Below are 22,836 nucleotides of genomic sequence, written 5' to 3'. Positions count from 1 at the left end.
TGGTGTGTGTGCAACAATATACTGAAAGGTCAATTATATTGTGCAGCTTATCTCACCACCTGTAGTTATTTAGGTGAAAGCTCCAAAATGCTTGCCTAATATGTCTGTTTATCCAAAAGGAAGTAAAAAGGGAGAGCTAGAAAGATAGCATTGCATCACATTACATGGCAATGCAATGCACAGTTGCTGAAGTTGAACCAAAATGAGCTTGTAATCTGGCTTCTGCAACTTTGAACATGAAAAATCCAATGAGGAGAAGAAAAGCAAAGCCAAAGAGTCCATCCCAAAATCCGACAAACAAGCAAAATGAACAAAAAACATTGAATTCAATTCTTTCTGATTTTAGAAACTGCATTAAAGAAGGGGTGCACCGGTCCTGGAGATACTGCAATACCAGGTCAATGCGTGGAGTGGACAGAGCAAGCTCTTTTTCCATCTCCCTGTTCTAAAAATCCATTTAATATATGGTCCCCAGATAGGGGACGTATCAGATATTAAACTGATAAGAACAGATACTACACTTGATCTTAGCCAAAAGGCCGAGAAGCGATAACCAGAATTGGTTTCAAACTACGGAGCCACCCAAGGATCCTGAAAAGTCCATTTGTGGAGATGAGCTCCTGGACTCCCGTTAAGAAGACATGTTGTCAACCTCTAGATCCCTTACATGCCTGCACTTTTCGGCTTGCTGCTGCTGCAATCCACGCGTTTTAGATCTGCATAACTCCACCTCTTTAAACACAGCACCTTCACCCCCTGCTGTTCCCACCCGCCTCAACACCGTTGGAAGGGAGGAGAACCAATTAAGGCGGGGGGTGGGGTGGAACGAGCAGCTGTCTACCCTTAGCAGGAGGGCTCCTGATTACATACCTCTCCTGCTGCTGCTGCTGCTGGCTGTCCAGCAGCAGACTGAAGGTGGCTGCTGCTGTGCACAGGTATATAAAGGCTCAGAGCCTATTATGACACGCGCAGCCAGCGTTCCATTGCCACATTCCATCTACTGCAGCAGGATACCTGGCTGGCTGAATGTCGCTGAGAAGCTCACAGAGACCGCCATAAGCAACAGTTTAACAGAATGCCACAGACTAATCAACCAAACTTTTTGGGTTGGGTTCTCTTTTATAGTCTGCAGGCATTAAATGAAAGAAGTCAGTGTTCCAGCAGAAGGAGACAACGTTTCAGAAAAGGCATTGTAGCAAACCAAAAAAGAAATTTTAAGCGCAGCAGAGTAACCAGCGCACATACCTGTTAGCTCAGGTGAGTTTAAAAGGCTGCTGTTGATAACAAGGGCATTTGCTAAATAGATGGTGTGTGTGCAACAATATACTGAAAGGTCAATTATATTGTGCAGCTTATCTCACCACCTGTAGTTATTTAGGTGAAAGCTCCAAAATGCTTGCCTAATATGTCTGTTTATCCAAAAGGAAGTAAAAAGGGAGAGCTAGAAAGATAGCATTGCATCACATTACATGGCAATGCAATGCACAGTTGCTGAAGTTGAACCAAAATGAGCTTGTAATCTGGCTTCTGCAACTTTGAACATGAAAAATCCAATGAGGAGAAGAAAAGCAAAGCCAAAGAGTCCATCCCAAAATCCGACAAACAAGCAAAATGAACAAAAAACATTGAATTCAATTCTTTCTGATTTTAGAAACTGCATTAAAGAAGGGGTGCACCGGTCCTGGAGATACTGCAATACCAGGTCAATGCGTGGAGTGGACAGAGCAAGCTCTTTTTCCATCTCCCTGTTCTAAAAATCCATTTAATATATGGTCCCCAGATAGGGGACGTATCAGATATTAAACTGATAAGAACAGATACTACACTTGATCTTAGCCAAAAGGCCGAGAAGCGATAACCAGAATTGGTTTCAAACTACGGAGCCACCCAAGGATCCTGAAAAGTCCATTTGTGGAGATGAGCTCCTGGACTCCCGTTAAGAAGACATGTTGTCAACCTCTAGATCCCTTACATGCCTGCACTTTTCGGCTTGCTGCTGCTGCAATCCACGCGTTTTAGATCTGCATAACTCCACCTCTTTAAACACAGCACCTTCACCCCCTGCTGTTCCCACCCGCCTCAACACCGTTGGAAGGGAGGAGAACCAATTAAGGCGGGGGGTGGGGTGGAACGAGCAGCTGTCTACCCTTAGCAGGAGGGCTCCTGATTACATACCTCTCCTGCTGCTGCTGCTGCTGGCTGTCCAGCAGCAGACTGAAGGTGGCTGCTGCTGTGCACAGGTATATAAAGGCTCAGAGCCTATTATGACACGCGCAGCCAGCGTTCCATTGCCACATTCCATCTACTGCAGGCAGGATACCTGGCTGGCTGAATGTCGCTGAGAAGCTCACAGAGACCGCCATAAGCAACAGTTTAACAAAATGCCACAGACTAATCAACCAAACTTTTTGGGTTGGGTTCTCTTTTATAGTCTGCAGGCATTAAATGAAAGAAGTCAGTGTTCCAGCAGAAGGAGACAACGTTTCAGAAAAGGCATTGTAGCAAACCAAAAAAGAAATTTTAAGCGCAGCAGAGTAACCAGCGCACATACCTGTTAGCTCAGGTGAGTTTAAAAGGCTGCTGTTGATAACAAGGGCATTTGCTAAATAGATGGTGTGTGTGCAACAATATACTGAAAGGTCAATTATATTGTGCAGCTTATCTCACCACCTGTAGTTATTTAGGTGAAAGCTCCAAAATGCTTGCCTAATATGTCTGTTTATCCAAAAGGAAGTAAAAAGGGAGAGCTAGAAAGATAGCATTGCATCACATTACATGGCAATGCAATGCACAGTTGCTGAAGTTGAACCAAAATGAGCTTGTAATCTGGCTTCTGCAACTTTGAACATGAAAAATCCAATGAGGAGAAGAAAAGCAAAGCCAAAGAGTCCATCCCAAAATCCGACAAACAAGCAAAATGAACAAAAAACATTGAATTCAATTCTTTCTGATTTTAGAAACTGCATTAAAGAAGGGGTGCACCGGTCCTGGAGATACTGCAATACCAGGTCAATGCGTGGAGTGGACAGAGCAAGCTCTTTTTCCATCTCCCTGTTCTAAAAATCCATTTAATATATGGTCCCCAGATAGGGGACGTATCAGATATTAAACTGATAAGAACAGATACTACACTTGATCTTAGCCAAAAGGCCGAGAAGCGATAACCAGAATTGGTTTCAAACTACGGAGCCACCCAAGGATCCTGAAAAGTCCATTTGTGGAGATGAGCTCCTGGACTCCCGTTAAGAAGACATGTTGTCAACCTCTAGATCCCTTACATGCCTGCACTTTTCGGCTTGCTGCTGCTGCAATCCACGCGTTTTAGATCTGCATAACTCCACCTCTTTAAACACAGCACCTTCACCCCCTGCTGTTCCCACCCGCCTCAACACCGTTGGAAGGGAGGAGAACCAATTAAGGCGGGGGGTGGGGTGGAACGAGCAGCTGTCTACCCTTAGCAGGAGGGCTCCTGATTACATACCTCTCCTGCTGCTGCTGCTGCTGGCTGTCCAGCAGCAGACTGAAGGTGGCTGCTGCTGTGCACAGGTATATAAAGGCTCAGAGCCTATTATGACACGCGCAGCCAGCGTTCCATTGTCACATTCCATCTACTGCAGGCAGGATACCTGGCTGGCTGAATGTCGCTGAGAAGCTCACAGAGACCGCCATAAGCAACAGTTTAACAGAATGCCACAGACTAATCAACCAAACTTTTTGGGTTGGGTTCTCTTTTATAGTCTGCAGGCATTAAATGAAAGAAGTCAGTGTTCCAGCAGAAGGAGACAACGTTTCAGAAAAGGCATTGTAGCAAACCAAAAAAGAAATTTTAAGCGCAGCAGAGTAACCAGCGCACATACCTGTTAGCTCAGGTGAGTTTAAAAGGCTGCTGTTGATAACAAGGGCATTTGCTAAATAGATGGTGTGTGTGCAACAATATACTGAAAGGTCAATTATATTGTGCAGCTTATCTCACCACCTGTAGTTATTTAGGTGAAAGCTCCAAAATGCTTGCCTAATATGTCTGTTTATCCAAAAGGAAGTAAAAAGGGAGAGCTAGAAAGATAGCATTGCATCACATTACATGGCAATGCAATGCACAGTTGCTGAAGTTGAACCAAAATGAGCTTGTAATCTGGCTTCTGCAACTTTGAACATGAAAAATCCAATGAGGAGAAGAAAAGCAAAGCCAAAGAGTCCATCCCAAAATCCGACAAACAAGCAAAATGAACAAAAAACATTGAATTCAATTCTTTCTGATTTTAGAAACTGCATTAAAGAAGGGGTGCACCGGTCCTGGAGATACTGCAATACCAGGTCAATGCGTGGAGTGGACAGAGCAAGCTCTTTTTCCATCTCCCTGTTCTAAAAATCCATTTAATATATGGTCCCCAGATAGGGGACGTATCAGATATTAAACTGATAAGAACAGATACTACACTTGATCTTAGCCAAAAGGCCGAGAAGCGATAACCAGAATTGGTTTCAAACTACGGAGCCACCCAAGGATCCTGAAAAGTCCATTTGTGGAGATGAGCTCCTGGACTCCCGTTAAGAAGACATGTTGTCAACCTCTAGATCCCTTACATGCCTGCACTTTTCGGCTTGCTGCTGCTGCAATCCACGCGTTTTAGATCTGCATAACTCCACCTCTTTAAACACAGCACCTTCACCCCCTGCTGTTCCCACCCGCCTCAACACCGTTGGAAGGGAGGAGAACCAATTAAGGCGGGGGGTGGGGTGGAACGAGCAGCTGTCTACCCTTAGCAGGAGGGCTCCTGATTACATACCTCTCCTGCTGCTGCTGCTGCTGGCTGTCCAGCAGCAGACTGAAGGTGGCTGCTGCTGTGCACAGGTATATAAAGGCTCAGAGCCTATTATGACACGCGCAGCCAGCGTTCCATTGCCACATTCCATCTACTGCAGGCAGGATACCTGGCTGGCTGAATGTCGCTGAGAAGCTCACAGAGACCGCCATAAGCAACAGTTTAACAGAATGCCACAGACTAATCAACCAAACTTTTTGGGTTGGGTTCTCTTTTATAGTCTGCAGGCATTAAATGAAAGAAGTCAGTGTTCCAGCAGAAGGAGACAACGTTTCAGAAAAGGCATTGTAGCAAACCAAAAAAGAAATTTTAAGCGCAGCAGAGTAACCAGCGCACATACCTGTTAGCTCAGGTGAGTTTAAAAGGCTGCTGTTGATAACAAGGGCATTTGCTAAATAGATGGTGTGTGTGCAACAATATACTGAAAGGTCAATTATATTGTGCAGCTTATCTCACCACCTGTAGTTATTTAGGTGAAAGCTCCAAAATGCTTGCCTAATATGTCTGTTTATCCAAAAGGAAGTAAAAAGGGAGAGCTAGAAAGATAGCATTGCATCACATTACATGGCAATGCAATGCACAGTTGCTGAAGTTGAACCAAAATGAGCTTGTAATCTGGCTTCTGCAACTTTGAACATGAAAAATCCAATGAGGAGAAGAAAAGCAAAGCCAAAGAGTCCATCCCAAAATCCGACAAACAAGCAAAATGAACAAAAAACATTGAATTCAATTCTTTCTGATTTTAGAAACTGCATTAAAGAAGGGGTGCACCGGTCCTGGAGATACTGCAATACCAGGTCAATGCGTGGAGTGGACAGAGCAAGCTCTTTTTCCATCTCCCTGTTCTAAAAATCCATTTAATATATGGTCCCCAGATAGGGGACGTATCAGATATTAAACTGATAAGAACAGATACTACACTTGATCTTAGCCAAAAGGCCGAGAAGCGATAACCAGAATTGGTTTCAAACTACGGAGCCACCCAAGGATCCTGAAAAGTCCATTTGTGGAGATGAGCTCCTGGACTCCCGTTAAGAAGACATGTTGTCAACCTCTAGATCCCTTACATGCCTGCACTTTTCGGCTTGCTGCTGCTGCAATCCACGCGTTTTAGATCTGCATAACTCCACCTCTTTAAACACAGCACCTTCACCCCCTGCTGTTCCCACCCGCCTCAACACCGTTGGAAGGGAGGAGAACCAATTAAGGCGGGGGGTGGGGTGGAACGAGCAGCTGTCTACCCTTAGCAGGAGGGCTCCTGATTACATACCTCTCCTGCTGCTGCTGCTGCTGGCTGTCCAGCAGCAGACTGAAGGTGGCTGCTGCTGTGCACAGGTATATAAAGGCTCAGAGCCTATTATGACACGCGCAGCCAGCGTTCCATTGCCACATTCCATCTACTGCAGGCAGGATACCTGGCTGGCTGAATATCGCTGAGAAGCTCACAGAGACCGCCATAAGCAACAGTTTAACAGAATGCCACAGACTAATCAACCAAACTTTTTGGGTTGGGTTCTCTTTTATAGTCTGCAGGCATTAAATGAAAGAAGTCAGTGTTCCAGCAGAAGGAGACAACGTTTCAGAAAAGGCATTGTAGCAAACCAAAAAAGAAATTTTAAGCGCAGCAGAGTAACCAGCGCACATACCTGTTAGCTCAGGTGAGTTTAAAAGGCTGCTGTTGATAACAAGGGCATTTGCTAAATAGATGGTGTGTGTGCAACAATATACTGAAAGGTCAATTATATTGTGCAGCTTATCTCACCACCTGTAGTTATTTAGGTGAAAGCTCCAAAATGCTTGCCTAATATGTCTGTTTATCCAAAAGGAAGTAAAAAGGGAGAGCTAGAAAGATAGCATTGCATCACATTACATGGCAATGCAATGCACAGTTGCTGAAGTTGAACCAAAATGAGCTTGTAATCTGGCTTCTGCAACTTTGAACATGAAAAATCCAATGAGGAGAAGAAAAGCAAAGCCAAAGAGTCCATCCCAAAATCCGACAAACAAGCAAAATGAACAAAAAACATTGAATTCAATTCTTTCTGATTTTAGAAACTGCATTAAAGAAGGGGTGCACCGGTCCTGGAGATACTGCAATACCAGGTCAATGCGTGGAGTGGACAGAGCAAGCTCTTTTTCCATCTCCCTGTTCTAAAAATCCATTTAATATATGGTCCCCAGATAGGGGACGTATCAGATATTAAACTGATAAGAACAGATACTACACTTGATCTTAGCCAAAAGGCCGAGAAGCGATAACCAGAATTGGTTTCAAACTACGGAGCCACCCAAGGATCCTGAAAAGTCCATTTGTGGAGATGAGCTCCTGGACTCCCGTTAAGAAGACATGTTGTCAACCTCTAGATCCCTTACATGCCTGCACTTTTCGGCTTGCTGCTGCTGCAATCCACGCGTTTTAGATCTGCATAACTCCACCTCTTTAAACACAGCACCTTCACCCCCTGCTGTTCCCACCCGCCTCAACACCGTTGGAAGGGAGGAGAACCAATTAAGGCGGGGGGTGGGGTGGAACGAGCAGCTGTCTACCCTTAGCAGGAGGGCTCCTGATTACATACCTCTCCTGCTGCTGCTGCTGCTGGCTGTCCAGCAGCAGACTGAAGGTGGCTGCTGCTGTGCACAGGTATATAAAGGCTCAGAGCCTATTATGACACGCGCAGCCAGCGTTCCATTGCCACATTCCATCTACTGCAGGCAGGATACCTGGCTGGCTGAATATCGCTGAGAAGCTCACAGAGACCGCCATAAGCAACAGTTTAACAGAATGCCACAGACTAATCAACCAAACTTTTTGGGTTGGGTTCTCTTTTATAGTCTGCAGGCATTAAATGAAAGCAGTCAGTGTTCCAGCAGAAGGAGACAACGTTTCAGAAAAGGCATTGTAGCAAACCAAAAAAGAAATTTTAAGCGCAGCAGAGTAACCAGCGCACATACCTGTTAGCTCAGGTGAGTTTAAAAGGCTGCTGTTGATAACAAGGGCATTTGCTAAATAGATGGTGTGTGTGCAACAATATACTGAAAGGTCAATTATATTGTGCAGCTTATCTCACCACCTGTAGTTATTTAGGTGAAAGCTCCAAAATGCTTGCCTAATATGTCTGTTTATCCAAAAGGAAGTAAAAAGGGAGAGCTAGAAAGATAGCATTGCATCACATTACATGGCAATGCAATGCACAGTTGCTGAAGTTGAACCAAAATGAGCTTGTAATCTGGCTTCTGCAACTTTGAACATGAAAAATCCAATGAGGAGAAGAAAAGCAAAGCCAAAGAGTCCATCCCAAAATCCGACAAACAAGCAAAATGAACAAAAAACATTGAATTCAATTCTTTCTGATTTTAGAAACTGCATTAAAGAAGGGGTGCACCGGTCCTGGAGATACTGCAATACCAGGTCAATGCGTGGAGTGGACAGAGCAAGCTCTTTTTCCATCTCCCTGTTCTAAAAATCCATTTAATATATGGTCCCCAGATAGGGGACGTATCAGATATTAAACTGATAAGAACAGATACTACACTTGATCTTAGCCAAAAGGCCGAGAAGCGATAACCAGAATTGGTTTCAAACTACGGAGCCACCCAAGGATCCTGAAAAGTCCATTTGTGGAGATGAGCTCCTGGACTCCCGTTAAGAAGACATGTTGTCAACCTCTAGATCCCTTACATGCCTGCACTTTTCGGCTTGCTGCTGCTGCAATCCACGCGTTTTAGATCTGCATAACTCCACCTCTTTAAACACAGCACCTTCACCCCCTGCTGTTCCCACCCGCCTCAACACCGTTGGAAGGGAGGAGAACCAATTAAGGCGGGGGGTGGGGTGGAACGAGCAGCTGTCTACCCTTAGCAGGAGGGCTCCTGATTACATACCTCTCCTGCTGCTGCTGCTGCTGGCTGTCCAGCAGCAGACTGAAGGTGGCTGCTGCTGTGCACAGGTATATAAAGGCTCAGAGCCTATTATGACACGCGCAGCCAGCGTTCCATTGCCACATTCCATCTACTGCAGGCAGGATACCTGGCTGGCTGAATGTCGCTGAGAAGCTCACAGAGACCGCCATAAGCAACAGTTTAACAGAATGCCACAGACTAATCAACCAAACTTTTTGGGTTGGGTTCTCTTTTATAGTCTGCAGGCATTAAATGAAAGAAGTCAGTGTTCCAGCAGAAGGAGACAACGTTTCAGAAAAGGCATTGTAGCAAACCAAAAAAGAAATTTTAAGCGCAGCAGAGTAACCAGCGCACATACCTGTTAGCTCAGGTGAGTTTAAAAGGCTGCTGTTGATAACAAGGGCATTTGCTAAATAGATGGTGTGTGTGCAACAATATACTGAAAGGTCAATTATATTGTGCAGCTTATCACACCACCTGTAGTTATTTAGGTGAAAGCTCCAAAATGCTTGCCTAATATGTCTGTTTATCCAAAAGGAAGTAAAAAGGGAGAGCTAGAAAGATAGCATTGCATCACATTACATGGCAATGCAATGCACAGTTGCTGAAGTTGAACCAAAATGAGCTTGTAATCTGGCTTCTGCAACTTTGAACATGAAAAATCCAATGAGGAGAAGAAAAGCAAAGCCAAAGAGTCCATCCCAAAATCCGACAAACAAGCAAAATGAACAAAAAACATTGAATTCAATTCTTTCTGATTTTAGAAACTGCATTAAAGAAGGGGTGCACCGGTCCTGGAGATACTGCAATACCAGGTCAATGCGTGGAGTGGACAGAGCAAGCTCTTTTTCCATCTCCCTGTTCTAAAAATCCATTTAATATATGGTCCCCAGATAGGGGACGTATCAGATATTAAACTGATAAGAACAGATACTACACTTGATCTTAGCCAAAAGGCCGAGAAGCGATAACCAGAATTGGTTTCAAACTACGGAGCCACCCAAGGATCCTGAAAAGTCCATTTGTGGAGATGAGCTCCTGGACTCCCATTAAGAAGACATGTTGTCAACCTCTAGATCCCTTACATGCCTGCACTTTTCGGCTTGCTGCTGCTGCAATCCACGCGTTTTAGATCTGCATAACTCCACCTCTTTAAACACAGCACCTTCACCCCCTGCTGTTCCCACCCGCCTCAACACCGTTGGAAGGGAGGAGAACCAATTAAGGCGGGGGGTGGGGTGGAACGAGCAGCTGTCTACCCTTAGCAGGAGGGCTCCTGATTACATACCTCTCCTGCTGCTGCTGCTGCTGGCTGTCCAGCAGCAGACTGAAGGTGGCTGCTGCTGTGCACAGGTATATAAAGGCTCAGAGCCTATTATGACACGCGCAGCTAGCGTTCCATTGCCACATTCCATCTACTGCAGGCAGGATACCTGGCTGGCTGAATATCGCTGAGAAGCTCACAGAGACCGCCATAAGCAACAGTTTAACAGAATGCCACAGACTAATCAACCAAACTTTTTGGGTTGGGTTCTCTTTTATAGTCTGCAGGCATTAAATGAAAGAAGTCAGTGTTCCAGCAGAAGGAGACAACGTTTCAGAAAAGGCATTGTAGCAAACCAAAAAAGAAATTTTAAGCGCAGCAGAGTAACCAGCGCACATACCTTTTAGCTCAGGTGAGTTTAAAAGGCTGCTGTTGATAACAAGGGCATTTGCTAAATAGATGGTGTGTGTGCAACAATATACTGAAAGGTCAATTATATTGTGCAGCTTATCTCACCACCTGTAGTTATTTAGGTGAAAGCTCCAAAATGCTTGCCTAATATGTCTGTTTATCCAAAAGGAAGTAAAAAGGGAGAGCTAGAAAGATAGCATTGCATCACATTACATGGCAATGCAATGCACAGTTGCTGAAGTTGAACCAAAATGAGCTTGTAATCTGGCTTCTGCAACTTTGAACATGAAAAATCCAATGAGGAGAAGAAAAGCAAAGCCAAAGAGTCCATCCCAAAATCCGACAAACAAGCAAAATGAACAAAAAACATTGAATTCAATTCTTTCTGATTTTAGAAACTGCATTAAAGAAGGGGTGCACCGGTCCTGGAGATACTGCAATACCAGGTCAATGCGTGGAGTGGACAGAGCAAGCTCTTTTTCCATCTCCCTGTTCTAAAAATCCATTTAATATATGGTCCCCAGATAGGGGACGTATCAGATATTAAACTGATAAGAACAGATACTACACTTGATCTTAGCCAAAAGGCCGAGAAGCGATAACCAGAATTGGTTTCAAACTACGGAGCCACCCAAGGATCCTGAAAAGTCCATTTGTGGAGATGAGCTCCTGGACTCCCGTTAAGAAGACATGTTGTCAACCTCTAGATCCCTTACATGCCTGCACTTTTCGGCTTGCTGCTGCTGCAATCCACGCGTTTTAGATCTGCATAACTCCACCTCTTTAAACACAGCACCTTCACCCCCTGCTGTTCCCACCCGCCTCAACACCGTTGGAAGGGAGGAGAACCAATTAAGGCGGGGGGTGGGGTGGAACGAGCAGCTGTCTACCCTTAGCAGGAGGGCTCCTGATTACATACCTCTCCTGCTGCTGCTGCTGCTGGCTGTCCAGCAGCAGACTGAAGGTGGCTGCTGCTGTGCACAGGTATATAAAGGCTCAGAGCCTATTATGACACGCGCAGCCAGCGTTCCATTGCCACATTCCATCTACTGCAGGCAGGATACCTGGCTGGCTGAATGTCGCTGAGAAGCTCACAGAGACCGCCATAAGCAACAGTTTAACAGAATGCCACAGACTAATCAACCAAACTTTTTGGGTTGGGTTCTCTTTTATAGTCTGCAGGCATTAAATGAAAGAAGTCAGTGTTCCAGCAGAAGGAGACAACGTTTCAGAAAAGGCATTGTAGCAAACCAAAAAAGAAATTTTAAGCGCAGCAGAGTAACCAGCGCACATACCTGTTAGCTCAGGTGAGTTTAAAAGGCTGCTGTTGATAACAAGGGCATTTGCTAAATAGATGGTGTGTGTGCAACAATATACTGAAAGGTCAATTATATTGTGCAGCTTATCTCACCACCTGTAGTTATTTAGGTGAAAGCTCCAAAATGCTTGCCTAATATGTCTGTTTATCCAAAAGGAAGTAAAAAGGGAGAGCTAGAAAGATAGCATTGCATCACATTACATGGCAATGCAATGCACAGTTGCTGAAGTTGAACCAAAATGAGCTTGTAATCTGGCTTCTGCAACTTTGAACATGAAAAATCCAATGAGGAGAAGAAAAGCAAAGCCAAAGAGTCCATCCCAAAATCCGACAAACAAGCAAAATGAACAAAAAACATTGAATTCAATTCTTTCTGATTTTAGAAACTGCATTAAAGAAGGGGTGCACCGGTCCTGGAGATACTGCAATACCAGGTCAATGCGTGGAGTGGACAGAGCAAGCTCTTTTTCCATCTCCCTGTTCTAAAAATCCATTTAATATATGGTCCCCAGATAGGGGACGTATCAGATATTAAACTGATAAGAACAGATACTACACTTGATCTTAGCCAAAAGGCCGAGAAGCGATAACCAGAATTGGTTTCAAACTACGGAGCCACCCAAGGATCCTGAAAAGTCCATTTGTGGAGATGAGCTCCTGGACTCCCGTTAAGAAGACATGTTGTCAACCTCTAGATCCCTTACATGCCTGCACTTTTCGGCTTGCTGCTGCTGCAATCCACGCGTTTTAGATCTGCATAACTCCACCTCTTTAAACACAGCACCTTCACCCCCTGCTGTTCCCACCCGCCTCAACACCGTTGGAAGGGAGGAGAACCAATTAAGGCGGGGGGTGGGGTGGAACGAGCAGCTGTCTACCCTTAGCAGGAGGGCTCCTGATTACATACCTCTCCTGCTGCTGCTGCTGCTGACTGTCCAGCAGCAGACTGAAGGTGGCTGCTGCTGTGCACAGGTATATAAAGGCTCAGAGCCTATTATGACACGCGCAGCCAGCGTTCCATTGCCACATTCCATCTACTGCAGGCAGGATACCTGGCTGGCTGAATGTCGCTGAGAAGCTCACAGAGACCGCCATAAGCAACAGTTTAACAGAATGCCACAGACTAATCAACCAAACTTTTTGGGTTGGGTTCTCTTTTATAGTCTGCAGGCATTAAATGAAAGAAGTCAGTGTTCCAGCAGAAGGAGACAACGTTTCAGAAAAGGCATTGTAGCAAACCAAAAAAGAAATTTTAAGCGCAGCAGAGTAACCAGCGCACATACCTGTTAGCTCAGGTGAGTTTAAAAGGCTGCTGTTGATAACAAGGGCATTTGCTAAATAGATGGTGTGTGTGCAACAATATACTGAAAGGTCAATTATATTGTGCAGCTTATCTCACCACCTGTAGTTATTTAGGTGAAAGCTCCAAAATGCTTGCCTAATATGTCTGTTTATCCAAAAGGAAGTAAAAAGGGAGAGCTAGAAAGATAGCATTGCATCACATTACATGGCAATGCAATGCACAGTTGCTGAAGTTGAACCAAAATGAGCTTGTAATCTGGCTTCTGCAACTTTGAACATGAAAAATCCAATGAGGAGAAGAAAAGCAAAGCCAAAGAGTCCATCCCAAAATCCGACAAACAAGCAAAATGAACAAAAAACATTGAATTCAATTCTTTCTGATTTTAGAAACTGCATTAAAGAAGGGGTGCACCGGTCCTGGAGATACTGCAATACCAGGTCAATGCGTGGAGTGGACAGAGCAAGCTCTTTTTCCATCTCCCTGTTCTAAAAATCCATTTAATATATGGTCCCCAGATAGGGGACGTATCAGATATTAAACTGATAAGAACAGATACTACACTTGATCTTAGCCAAAAGGCCGAGAAGCGATAACCAGAATTGGTTTCAAACTACGGAGCCACCCAAGGATCCTGAAAAGTCCATTTGTGGAGATGAGCTCCTGGACTCCCGTTAAGAAGACATGTTGTCAACCTCTAGATCCCTTACATGCCTGCACTTTTCGGCTTGCTGCTGCTGCAATCCACGTGTTTTAGATCTGCATAACTCCACCTCTTTAAACACAGCACCTTCACCCCCTGCTGTTCCCACCCGCCTCAACACCGTTGGAAGGGAGGAGAACCAATTAAGGCGGGGGGTGGGGTGGAACGAGCAGCTGTCTACCCTTAGCAGGAGGGCTCCTGATTACATACCTCTCCTGCTGCTGCTGCTGCTGGCTGTCCAGCAGCAGACTGAAGGTGGCTGCTGCTGTGCACAGGTATATAAAGGCTCAGAGCCTATTATGACACGCGCAGCCAGCGTTCCATTGCCACATTCCATCTACTGCAGGCAGGATACCTGGCTGGCTGAATGTCGCTGAGAAGCTCACAGAGACCGCCATAAGCAACAGTTTAACAGAATGCCACAGACTAATCAACCAAACTTTTTGGGTTGGGTTCTCTTTTATAGTCTGCAGGCATTAAATGAAAGAAGTCAGTGTTCCAGCAGAAGGAGACAACGTTTCAGAAAAGGCATTGTAGCAAACCAAAAAAGAAATTTTAAGCGCAGCAGAGTAACCAGCGCACATACCTGTTAGCTCAGGTGAGTTTAAAAGGCTGCTGTTGATAACAAGGGCATTTGCTAAATAGATGGTGTGTGTGCAACAATATACTGAAAGGTCAATTATATTGTGCAGCTTATCTCACCACCTGTAGTTATTTAGGTGAAAGCTCCAAAATGCTTGCCTAATATGTCTGTTTATCCAAAAGGAAGTAAAAAGGGAGTGCTAGAAAGATAGCATTGCATCACATTACATGGCAATGCAATGCACAGTTGCTGAAGTTGAACCAAAATGAGCTTGTAATCTGGCTTCTGCAACTTTGAACATGAAAAATCCAATGAGGAGAAGAAAAGCAAAGCCAAAGAGTCCATCCCAAAATCCGACAAACAAGCAAAATGAACAAAAAACATTGAATTCAATTCTTTCTGATTTTAGAAACTGCATTAAAGAAGGGGTGCACCGGTCCTGGAGATACTGCAATACCAGGTCAATGCGTGGAGTGGACAGAGCAAGCTCTTTTTCCATCTCCCTGTTCTAAAAATCCATTTAATATATGGTCCCCAGATAGGGGACGTATCAGATATTAAACTGATAAGAACAGATACTACACTTGATCTTAGCCAAAAGGCCGAGAAGCGATAACCAGAATTGGTTTCAAACTACGGAGCCACCCAAGGATCCTGAAAAGTCCATTTGTGGAGATGAGCTCCTGGACTCCCGTTAAGAAGACATGTTGTCAACCTCTAGATCCCTTACATGCCTGCACTTTTCGGCTTGCTGCTGCTGCAATCCACGCGTTTTAGATCTGCATAACTCCACCTCTTTAAACACAGCACCTTCACCCCCTGCTGTTCCCACCTGCCTCAACACCGTTGGAAGGGAGGAGAACCAATTAAGGCGGGGGGTGGGGTGGAACGAGCAGCTGTCTACCCTTAGCAGGAGGGCTCCTGATTACATACCTCTCCTGCTGCTGCTGCTGCTGGCTGTCCAGCAGCAGACTGAAGGTGGCTGCTGCTGTGCACAGGTATATAAAGGCTCAGAGCCTATTATGACACGCGCAGCCAGCGTTCCATTGCCACATTCCATCTACTGCAGGCAGGATACCTGGCTGGCTGAATGTCGCTGAGAAGCTCACAGAGACCGCCATAAGCAACAGTTTAACAGAATGCCACAGACTAATCAACCAAACTTTTTGGGTTGGGTTCTCTTTTATAGTCTGCAGGCATTAAATGAAAGCAGTCAGTGTTCCAGCAGAAGGAGACAACGTTTCAGAAAAGGCATTGTAGCAAACCAAAAAAGAAATTTTAAGCGCAGCAGAGTAACCAGCGCACATACCTGTTAGCTCAGGTGAGTTTAAAAGGCTGCTGTTGATAACAAGGGCATTTGCTAAATAGATGGTGTGTGTGCAACAATATACTGAAAGGTCAATTATATTGTGCAGCTTATCTCACCACCTGTAGTTATTTAGGTGAAAGCTCCAAAATGCTTGCCTAGTATGTCTGTTTATCCAAAAGGAAGTAAAAAGGGAGAGCTAGAAAGATAGCATTGCATCACATTACATGGCAATGCAATGCACAGTTGCTGAAGTTGAACCAAAATGAGCTTGTAATCTGGCTTCTGCAACTTTGAACATGAAAAATCCAATGAGGAGAAGAAAAGCAAAGCCAAAGAGTCCATCCCAAAATCCGACAAACAAGCAAAATGAACAAAAAACATTGAATTCAATTCTTTCTGATTTTAGAAACTGCATTAAAGAAGGGGTGCACCGGTCCTGGAGATACTGCAATACCAGGTCAATGCGTGGAGTGGACAGAGCAAGCTCTTTTTCCATCTCCCTGTTCTAAAAATCCATTTAATATATGGTCCCCAGATAGGGGACGTATCAGATATTAAACTGATAAGAACAGATACTACACTTGATCTTAGCCAAAAGGCCGAGAAGCGATAACCAGAATTGGTTTCAAACTACGGAGCCACCCAAGGATCCTGAAAAGTCCATTTGTGGAGATGAGCTCCTGGACTCCCGTTAAGAAGACATGTTGTCAACCTCTAGATCCCTTACATGCCTGCACTTTTCGGCTTGCTGCTGCTGCAATCCACGCGTTTTAGATCTGCATAACTCCACCTCTTTAAACACAGCACCTTCACCCCCTGCTGTTCCCACCCGCCTCAACACCGTTGGAAGGGAGGAGAACCAATTAAGGCGGGGGGTGGGGTGGAACGAGCAGCTGTCTACCCTTAGCAGGAGGGCTCCTGATTACATACCTCTCCTGCTGCTGCTGCTGCTGGCTGTCCAGCAGCAGACTGAAGGTGGCTGCTGCTGTGCACAGGTATATAAAGGCTCAGAGCCTATTATGACACGCGCAGCCAGCGTTCCATTGCCACATTCCATCTACTGCAGGCAGGATACCTGGCTGGCTGAATGTCGCTGAGAAGCTCACAGAGACCGCCATAAGCAACAGTTTAACAGAATGCCACAGACTAATCAACCAAACTTTTTGGGTTGGGTTCTCTTTTATAGTCTGCAGGCATTAAATGAAAGAAGTCAGTGTTCCAGCAGAAGGAGACAACGTTTCAGAAAAGGCATTGTAGCAAACCAAAAAAGAAATTTTAAGCGCAGCAGAGTAACCAGCGCACATACCTGTTAGCTCAGGTGAGTTTAAAAGGCTGCTGTTGATAACAAGGGCATTTGCTAAATAGATGGTGTGTGTGCAACAATATACTGAAAGGTCAATTATATTGTGCAGCTTATCTCACCACCTGTAGTTATTTAGGTGAAAGCTCCAAAATGCTTGCCTAATATGTCTGTTTATCCAAAAGGAAGTAAAAAGGGAGAGCTAGAAAGATAGCATTGCATCACATTACATGGCAATGCAATGCACAGTTGCTGAAGTTGAACCAAAATGAGCTTGTAATCTGGCTTCTGCAACTTTGAACATGAAAAATCCAATGAGGAGAAGAAAAGCAAAGCCAAAGAGTCCATCCCAAAATCCGACAAACAAGCAAAATGAGCAAAAAACATTGAATTCAATTCTTTCTGATTTTAGAAACTGCATTAAAGAAGGGGTGCACCGGTCCTGGAGATACTGCAATACCAGGTCAATGCGTGGAGTGGACAGAGCAAGCTCTTTTTCCATCTCCCTGTTCTAAAAATCCATTTAATATATGGTCCCCAGATAGGGGACGTATCAGATATTAAACTGATAAGAACAGATACTACACTTGATCTTAGCCAAAAGGCCGAGAAGCGATAACCAGAATTGGTTTCAAACTACGGAGCCACCCAAGGATCCTGAAAAGTCCATTTGTGGAGATGAGCTCCTGGACTCCCGTTAAGAAGACATGTTGTCAACCTCTAGATCCCTTACATGCCTGCACTTTTCGGCTTGCTGCTGCTGCAATCCACGCGTTTTAGATCTGCATAACTCCACCTCTTTAAACACAGCACCTTCACCCCCTGCTGTTCCCACCCGCCTCAACACCGTTGGAAGGGAGGAGAACCAATTAAGGCGGGGGGTGGGGTGGAACGAGCAGCTGTCTACCCTTAGCAGGAGGGCTCCTGATTACATACCTCTCCTGCTGCTGCTGCTGCTGGCTGTCCAGCAGCAGACTGAAGGTGGCTGCTGCTGTGCACAGGTATATAAAGGCTCAGAGCCTATTATGACACGCGCAGCCAGCGTTCCATTGCCACATTCCATCTACTGCAGGCAGGATACCTGGCTGGCTGAATGTCGCTGAGAAGCTCACAGAGACCGCCATAAGCAACAGTTTAACAGAATGCCACAGACTAATCAACCAAACTTTTTGGGTTGGGTTCTCTTTTATAGTCTGCAGGCATTAAATGAAAGAAGTCAGTGTTCCAGCAGAAGGAGACAACGTTTCAGAAAAGGCATTGTAGCAAACCAAAAAAGAAATTTTAAGCGCAGCAGAGTAACCAGCGCACATACCTGTTAGCTCAGGTGAGTTTAAAAGGCTGCTGTTGATAACAAGGGCATTTGCTAAATAGATGGTGTGTGTGCAACAATATACTGAAAGGTCAATTATATTGTGCAGCTTATCTCACCACCTGTAGTTATTTAGGTGAAAGCTCCAAAATGCTTGCCTAATATGTCTGTTTATCCAAAAGGAAGTAAAAAGGGAGAGCTAGAAAGATAGCATTGCATCACATTACATGGCAATGCAATGCACAGTTGCTGAAGTTGAACCAAAATGAGCTTGTAATCTGGCTTCTGCAACTTTGAACATGAAAAATCCAATGAGGAGAAGAAAAGCAAAGCCAAAGAGTCCATCCCAAAATCCGACAAACAAGCAAAATGAACAAAAAACATTGAATTCAATTCTTTCTGATTTTAGAAATTGCATTAAAGAAGGGGTGCACCGGTCCTGGAGATACTGCAATACCAGGTCAATGCGTGGAGTGGACAGAGCAAGCTCTTTTTCCATCTCCCTGTTCTAAAAATCCATTTAATATATGGTCCCCAGATAGGGGACGTATCAGATATTAAACTGATAAGAACAGATACTACACTTGATCTTAGCCAAAAGGCCGAGAAGCGATAACCAGAATTGGTTTCAAACTACGGAGCCACCCAAGGATCCTGAAAAGTCCATTTGTGGAGATGAGCTCCTGGACTCCCGTTAAGAAGACATGTTGTCAACCTCTAGATCCCTTACATGCCTGCACTTTTCGGCTTGCTGCTGCTGCAATCCACGCGTTTTAGATCTGCATAACTCCACCTCTTTAAACACAGCACCTTCACCCCCTGCTGTTCCCACCCGCCTCAACACCGTTGGAAGGGAGGAGAACCAATTAAGGCGGGGGGTGGGGTGGAACGAGCAGCTGTCTACCCTTAGCAGGAGGGCTCCTGATTACATACCTCTCCTGCTGCTGCTGCTGCTGGCTGTCCAGCAGCAGACTGAAGGTGGCTGCTGCTGTGCACAGGTATATAAAGGCTCAGAGCCTATTATAACACGCGCAGCCAGCGTTCCATTGCCACATTCCATCTACTGCAGGCAGGATACCTGGCTGGCTGAATGTCGCTGAGAAGCTCACAGAGACCGCCATAAGCAACAGTTTAACAGAATGCCACAGACTAATCAACCAAACTTTTTGGGTTGGGTTCTCTTTTATAGTCTGCAGGCATTAAATGAAAGAAGTCAGTGTTCCAGCAGAAGGAGACAACGTTTCAGAAAAGGCATTGTAGCAAACCAAAAAAGAAATTTTAAGCGCAGCAGAGTAACCAGCGCACATACCTGTTAGCTCAGGTGAGTTTAAAAGGCTGCTGTTGATAACAAGGGCATTTGCTAAATAGATGGTGTGTGTGCAACAATATACTGAAAGGTCAATTATATTGTGCAGCTTATCTCACCACCTGTAGTTATTTAGGTGAAAGCTCCAAAATGCTTGCCTAATATGTCTGTTTATCCAAAAGGAAGTAAAAAGGGAGAGCTAGAAAGATAGCATTGCATCACATTACATGGCAATGCAATGCACATTTGCTGAAGTTGAACCAAAATGAGCTTGTAATCTGGCTTCTGCAACTTTGAACATGAAAAATCCAATGAGGAGAAGAAAAGCAAAGCCAAAGAGTCCATCCCAAAATCCGACAAACAAGCAAAATGAACAAAAAACATTGAATTCAATTCTTTCTGATTTTAGAAACTGCATTAAAGAAGGGGTGCACCGGTCCTGGAGATACTGCAATACCAGGTCAATGCGTGGAGTGGACAGAGCAAGCTCTTTTTCCATCTCCCTGTTCTAAAAATCCATTTAATATATGGTCCCCAGATAGGGGACGTATCAGATATTAAACTGATAAGAACAGATACTACACTTGATCTTAGCCAAAAGGCCGAGAAGCGATAACCAGAATTGGTTTCAAACTACGGAGCCACCCAAGGATCCTGAAAAGTCCATTTGTGGAGATGAGCTCCTGGACTCCCGTTAAGAAGACATGTTGTCAACCTCTAGATCCCTTACATGCCTGCACTTTTCGGCTTGCTGCTGCTGCAATCCACGCGTTTTAGATCTGCATAACTCCACCTCTTTAAACACAGCACCTTCACCCCCTGCTGTTCCCACCCGCCTCAACACCGTTGGAAGGGAGGAGAACCAATTAAGGCGGGGGGTGGGGTGGAACGAGCAGCTGTCTACCCTTAGCAGGAGGGCTCCTGATTACATACCTCTCCTGCTGCTGCTGCTGCTGGCTGTCCAGCAGCAGACTGAAGGTGGCTGCTGCTGTGCACAGGTATATAAAGGCTCAGAGCCTATTATGACACGCGCAGCCAGCGTTCCATTGCCACATTCCATCTACTGCAGGCAGGATACCTGGCTGGCTGAATGTCGCTGAGAAGCTCACAGAGACCGCCATAAGCAACAGTTTAACAGAATGCCACAGACTAATCAACCAAACTTTTTGGGTTGGGTTCTCTTTTATAGTCTGCAGGCATTAAATGAAAGAAGTCAGTGTTCCAGCAGAAGGAGACAACGTTTCAGAAAAGGCATTGTAGCAAACCAAAAAAGAAATTTTAAGCGCAGCAGAGTAACCAGCGCACATACCTGTTAGCTCAGGTGAGTTTAAAAGGCTGCTGTTGATAACAAGGGCATTTGCTAAATAGATGGTGTGTGTGCAACAATATACTGAAAGGTCAATTATATTGTGCAGCTTATCTCACCACCTGTAGTTATTTAGGTGAAAGCTCCAAAATGCTTGCCTAATATGTCTGTTTATCCAAAAGGAAGTAAAAAGGGAGAGCTAGAAAGATAGCATTGCATCACATTACATGGCAATGCAATGCACATTTGCTGAAGTTGAACCAAAATGAGCTTGTAATCTGGCTTCTGCAACTTTGAACATGAAAAATCCAATGAGGAGAAGAAAAGCAAAGCCAAAGAGTCCATCCCAAAATCCGACAAACAAGCAAAATGAACAAAAAACATTGAATTCAATTCTTTCTGATTTTAGAAACTGCATTAAAGAAGGGGTGCACCGGTCCTGGAGATACTGCAATACCAGGTCAATGCGTGGAGTGGACAGAGCAAGCTCTTTTTCCATCTCCCTGTTCTAAAAATCCATTTAATATATGGTCCCCAGATAGGGGACGTATCAGATATTAAACTGATAAGAACAGATACTACACTTGATCTTAGCCAAAAGGCCGAGAAGCGATAACCAGAATTGGTTTCAAACTACGGAGCCACCCAAGGATCCTGAAAAGTCCATTTGTGGAGATGAGCTCCTGGACTCCCGTTAAGAAGACATGTTGTCAACCTCTAGATCCCTTACATGCCTGCACTTTTCGGCTTGCTGCTGCTGCAATCCACGCGTTTTAGATCTGCATAACTCCACCTCTTTAAACACAGCACCTTCACCCCCTGCTGTTCCCACCCGCCTCAACACCGTTGGAAGGGAGGAGAACCAATTAAGGCGGGGGGTGGGGTGGAACGAGCAGCTGTCTACCCTTAGCAGGAGGGCTCCTGATTACATACCTCTCCTGCTGCTGCTGCTGCTGGCTGTCCAGCAGCAGACTGAAGGTGGCTGCTGCTGTGCACAGGTATATAAAGGCTCAGAGCCTATTATGACACGCGCAGCCAGCGTTCCATTGCCACATTCCATCTACTGCAGGCAGGATACCTGGCTGGCTGAATGTCGCTGAGAAGCTCACAGAGACCGCCATAAGCAACAGTTTAACAGAATGCCACAGACTAATCAACCAAACTTTTTGGGTTGGGTTCTCTTTTATAGTCTGCAGGCATTAAATGAAAGAAGTCAGTGTTCCAGCAGAAGGAGACAACGTTTCAGAAAAGGCATTGTAGCAAACCAAAAAAGAAATTTTAAGCGCAGCAGAGTAACCAGCGCACATACCTGTTAGCTCAGGTGAGTTTAAAAGGCTGCTGTTGATAACAAGGGCATTTGCTAAATAGATGGTGTGTGTGCAACAATATACTGAAAGGTCAATTATATTGTGCAGCTTATCTCACCACCTGTAGTTATTTAGGTGAAAGCTCCAAAATGCTTGCCTAATATGTCTGTTTATCCAAAAGGAAGTAAAAAGGGAGAGCTAGAAAGATAGCATTGCATCACATTACATGGCAATGCAATGCACATTTGCTGAAGTTGAACCAAAATGAGCTTGTAATCTGGCTTCTGCAACTTTGAACATGAAAAATCCAATGAGGAGAAGAAAAGCAAAGCCAAAGAGTCCATCCCAAAATCCGACAAACAAGCAAAATGAACAAAAAACATTGAATTCAATTCTTTCTGATTTTAGAAACTGCATTAAAGAAGGGGTGCACCGGTCCTGGAGATACTGCAATACCAGGTCAATGCGTGGAGTGGACAGAGCAAGCTCTTTTTCCATCTCCCTGTTCTAAAAATCCATTTAATATATGGTCCCCAGATAGGGGACGTATCAGATATTAAACTGATAAGAACAGATACTACACTTGATCTTAGCCAAAAGGCCGAGAAGCGATAACCAGAATTGGTTTCAAACTACGGAGCCACCCAAGGATCCTGAAAAGTCCATTTGTGGAGATGAGCTCCTGGACTCCCGTTAA

At 44.8% G+C, this 22,836-nt stretch overlaps 18 non-coding genes across 18 annotated transcripts; all 18 read right to left on the bottom strand.

Annotated features, from left to right (window-relative positions):
* Positions 1–360: 360 nt before the first annotated feature.
* On the bottom strand, positions 361–551 carry LOC141244337 (U2 spliceosomal RNA). Its single transcript, XR_012308267.1, has one exon. It is a non-coding gene; the product is annotated as a U2 spliceosomal RNA (small nuclear RNA).
* A 1,114-nt stretch (positions 552–1,665) lies between these two features.
* Positions 1,666–1,856, bottom strand: LOC141244336 (U2 spliceosomal RNA). Its single transcript, XR_012308266.1, has one exon. It is a non-coding gene; the product is annotated as a U2 spliceosomal RNA (small nuclear RNA).
* A 1,115-nt stretch (positions 1,857–2,971) lies between these two features.
* On the bottom strand, positions 2,972–3,162 carry LOC141244335 (U2 spliceosomal RNA). The gene has a single exon (XR_012308265.1). It is a non-coding gene; the product is annotated as a U2 spliceosomal RNA (small nuclear RNA).
* A 1,115-nt stretch (positions 3,163–4,277) lies between these two features.
* LOC141244334 (U2 spliceosomal RNA) lies at positions 4,278–4,468 on the bottom strand. Its single transcript, XR_012308264.1, has one exon. It is a non-coding gene; the product is annotated as a U2 spliceosomal RNA (small nuclear RNA).
* Positions 4,469–5,583: 1,115 nt separating this feature from the next.
* On the bottom strand, positions 5,584–5,774 carry LOC141244333 (U2 spliceosomal RNA). Its single transcript, XR_012308263.1, has one exon. It is a non-coding gene; the product is annotated as a U2 spliceosomal RNA (small nuclear RNA).
* A 1,115-nt stretch (positions 5,775–6,889) lies between these two features.
* On the bottom strand, positions 6,890–7,080 carry LOC141244332 (U2 spliceosomal RNA). The gene has a single exon (XR_012308262.1). It is a non-coding gene; the product is annotated as a U2 spliceosomal RNA (small nuclear RNA).
* A 1,115-nt stretch (positions 7,081–8,195) lies between these two features.
* LOC141244330 (U2 spliceosomal RNA) lies at positions 8,196–8,386 on the bottom strand. Its single transcript, XR_012308260.1, has one exon. It is a non-coding gene; the product is annotated as a U2 spliceosomal RNA (small nuclear RNA).
* Positions 8,387–9,501: 1,115 nt separating this feature from the next.
* Positions 9,502–9,692, bottom strand: LOC141244329 (U2 spliceosomal RNA). Its single transcript, XR_012308259.1, has one exon. It is a non-coding gene; the product is annotated as a U2 spliceosomal RNA (small nuclear RNA).
* Positions 9,693–10,807: 1,115 nt separating this feature from the next.
* Positions 10,808–10,998, bottom strand: LOC141244328 (U2 spliceosomal RNA). The gene has a single exon (XR_012308258.1). It is a non-coding gene; the product is annotated as a U2 spliceosomal RNA (small nuclear RNA).
* A 1,115-nt stretch (positions 10,999–12,113) lies between these two features.
* On the bottom strand, positions 12,114–12,304 carry LOC141244327 (U2 spliceosomal RNA). The gene has a single exon (XR_012308257.1). It is a non-coding gene; the product is annotated as a U2 spliceosomal RNA (small nuclear RNA).
* Positions 12,305–13,419: 1,115 nt separating this feature from the next.
* LOC141244326 (U2 spliceosomal RNA) lies at positions 13,420–13,610 on the bottom strand. Its single transcript, XR_012308256.1, has one exon. It is a non-coding gene; the product is annotated as a U2 spliceosomal RNA (small nuclear RNA).
* Positions 13,611–14,725: 1,115 nt separating this feature from the next.
* LOC141244325 (U2 spliceosomal RNA) lies at positions 14,726–14,916 on the bottom strand. Its single transcript, XR_012308255.1, has one exon. It is a non-coding gene; the product is annotated as a U2 spliceosomal RNA (small nuclear RNA).
* Positions 14,917–16,031: 1,115 nt separating this feature from the next.
* LOC141244324 (U2 spliceosomal RNA) lies at positions 16,032–16,222 on the bottom strand. Its single transcript, XR_012308254.1, has one exon. It is a non-coding gene; the product is annotated as a U2 spliceosomal RNA (small nuclear RNA).
* A 1,115-nt stretch (positions 16,223–17,337) lies between these two features.
* Positions 17,338–17,528, bottom strand: LOC141244323 (U2 spliceosomal RNA). The gene has a single exon (XR_012308253.1). It is a non-coding gene; the product is annotated as a U2 spliceosomal RNA (small nuclear RNA).
* A 1,115-nt stretch (positions 17,529–18,643) lies between these two features.
* LOC141244322 (U2 spliceosomal RNA) lies at positions 18,644–18,834 on the bottom strand. The gene has a single exon (XR_012308252.1). It is a non-coding gene; the product is annotated as a U2 spliceosomal RNA (small nuclear RNA).
* Positions 18,835–19,949: 1,115 nt separating this feature from the next.
* LOC141244321 (U2 spliceosomal RNA) lies at positions 19,950–20,140 on the bottom strand. The gene has a single exon (XR_012308251.1). It is a non-coding gene; the product is annotated as a U2 spliceosomal RNA (small nuclear RNA).
* Positions 20,141–21,255: 1,115 nt separating this feature from the next.
* On the bottom strand, positions 21,256–21,446 carry LOC141244319 (U2 spliceosomal RNA). The gene has a single exon (XR_012308249.1). It is a non-coding gene; the product is annotated as a U2 spliceosomal RNA (small nuclear RNA).
* A 1,115-nt stretch (positions 21,447–22,561) lies between these two features.
* On the bottom strand, positions 22,562–22,752 carry LOC141244318 (U2 spliceosomal RNA). The gene has a single exon (XR_012308248.1). It is a non-coding gene; the product is annotated as a U2 spliceosomal RNA (small nuclear RNA).
* Positions 22,753–22,836: the final 84 nt, after the last annotated feature.

The sequence above is a fragment of the Phyllobates terribilis genome, unplaced genomic scaffold, assembly GCF_046119375.1.
Source record: "Phyllobates terribilis strain yellow unplaced genomic scaffold, ASM4611937v1 Scaffold_1559__1_contigs__length_258526, whole genome shotgun sequence".
Taxonomy (NCBI): domain Eukaryota; kingdom Metazoa; phylum Chordata; class Amphibia; order Anura; family Dendrobatidae; genus Phyllobates; species Phyllobates terribilis.
Note: the sequence above shows the minus strand (reverse complement) of the source record. Positions and strands in the feature narration are given on the sequence as shown.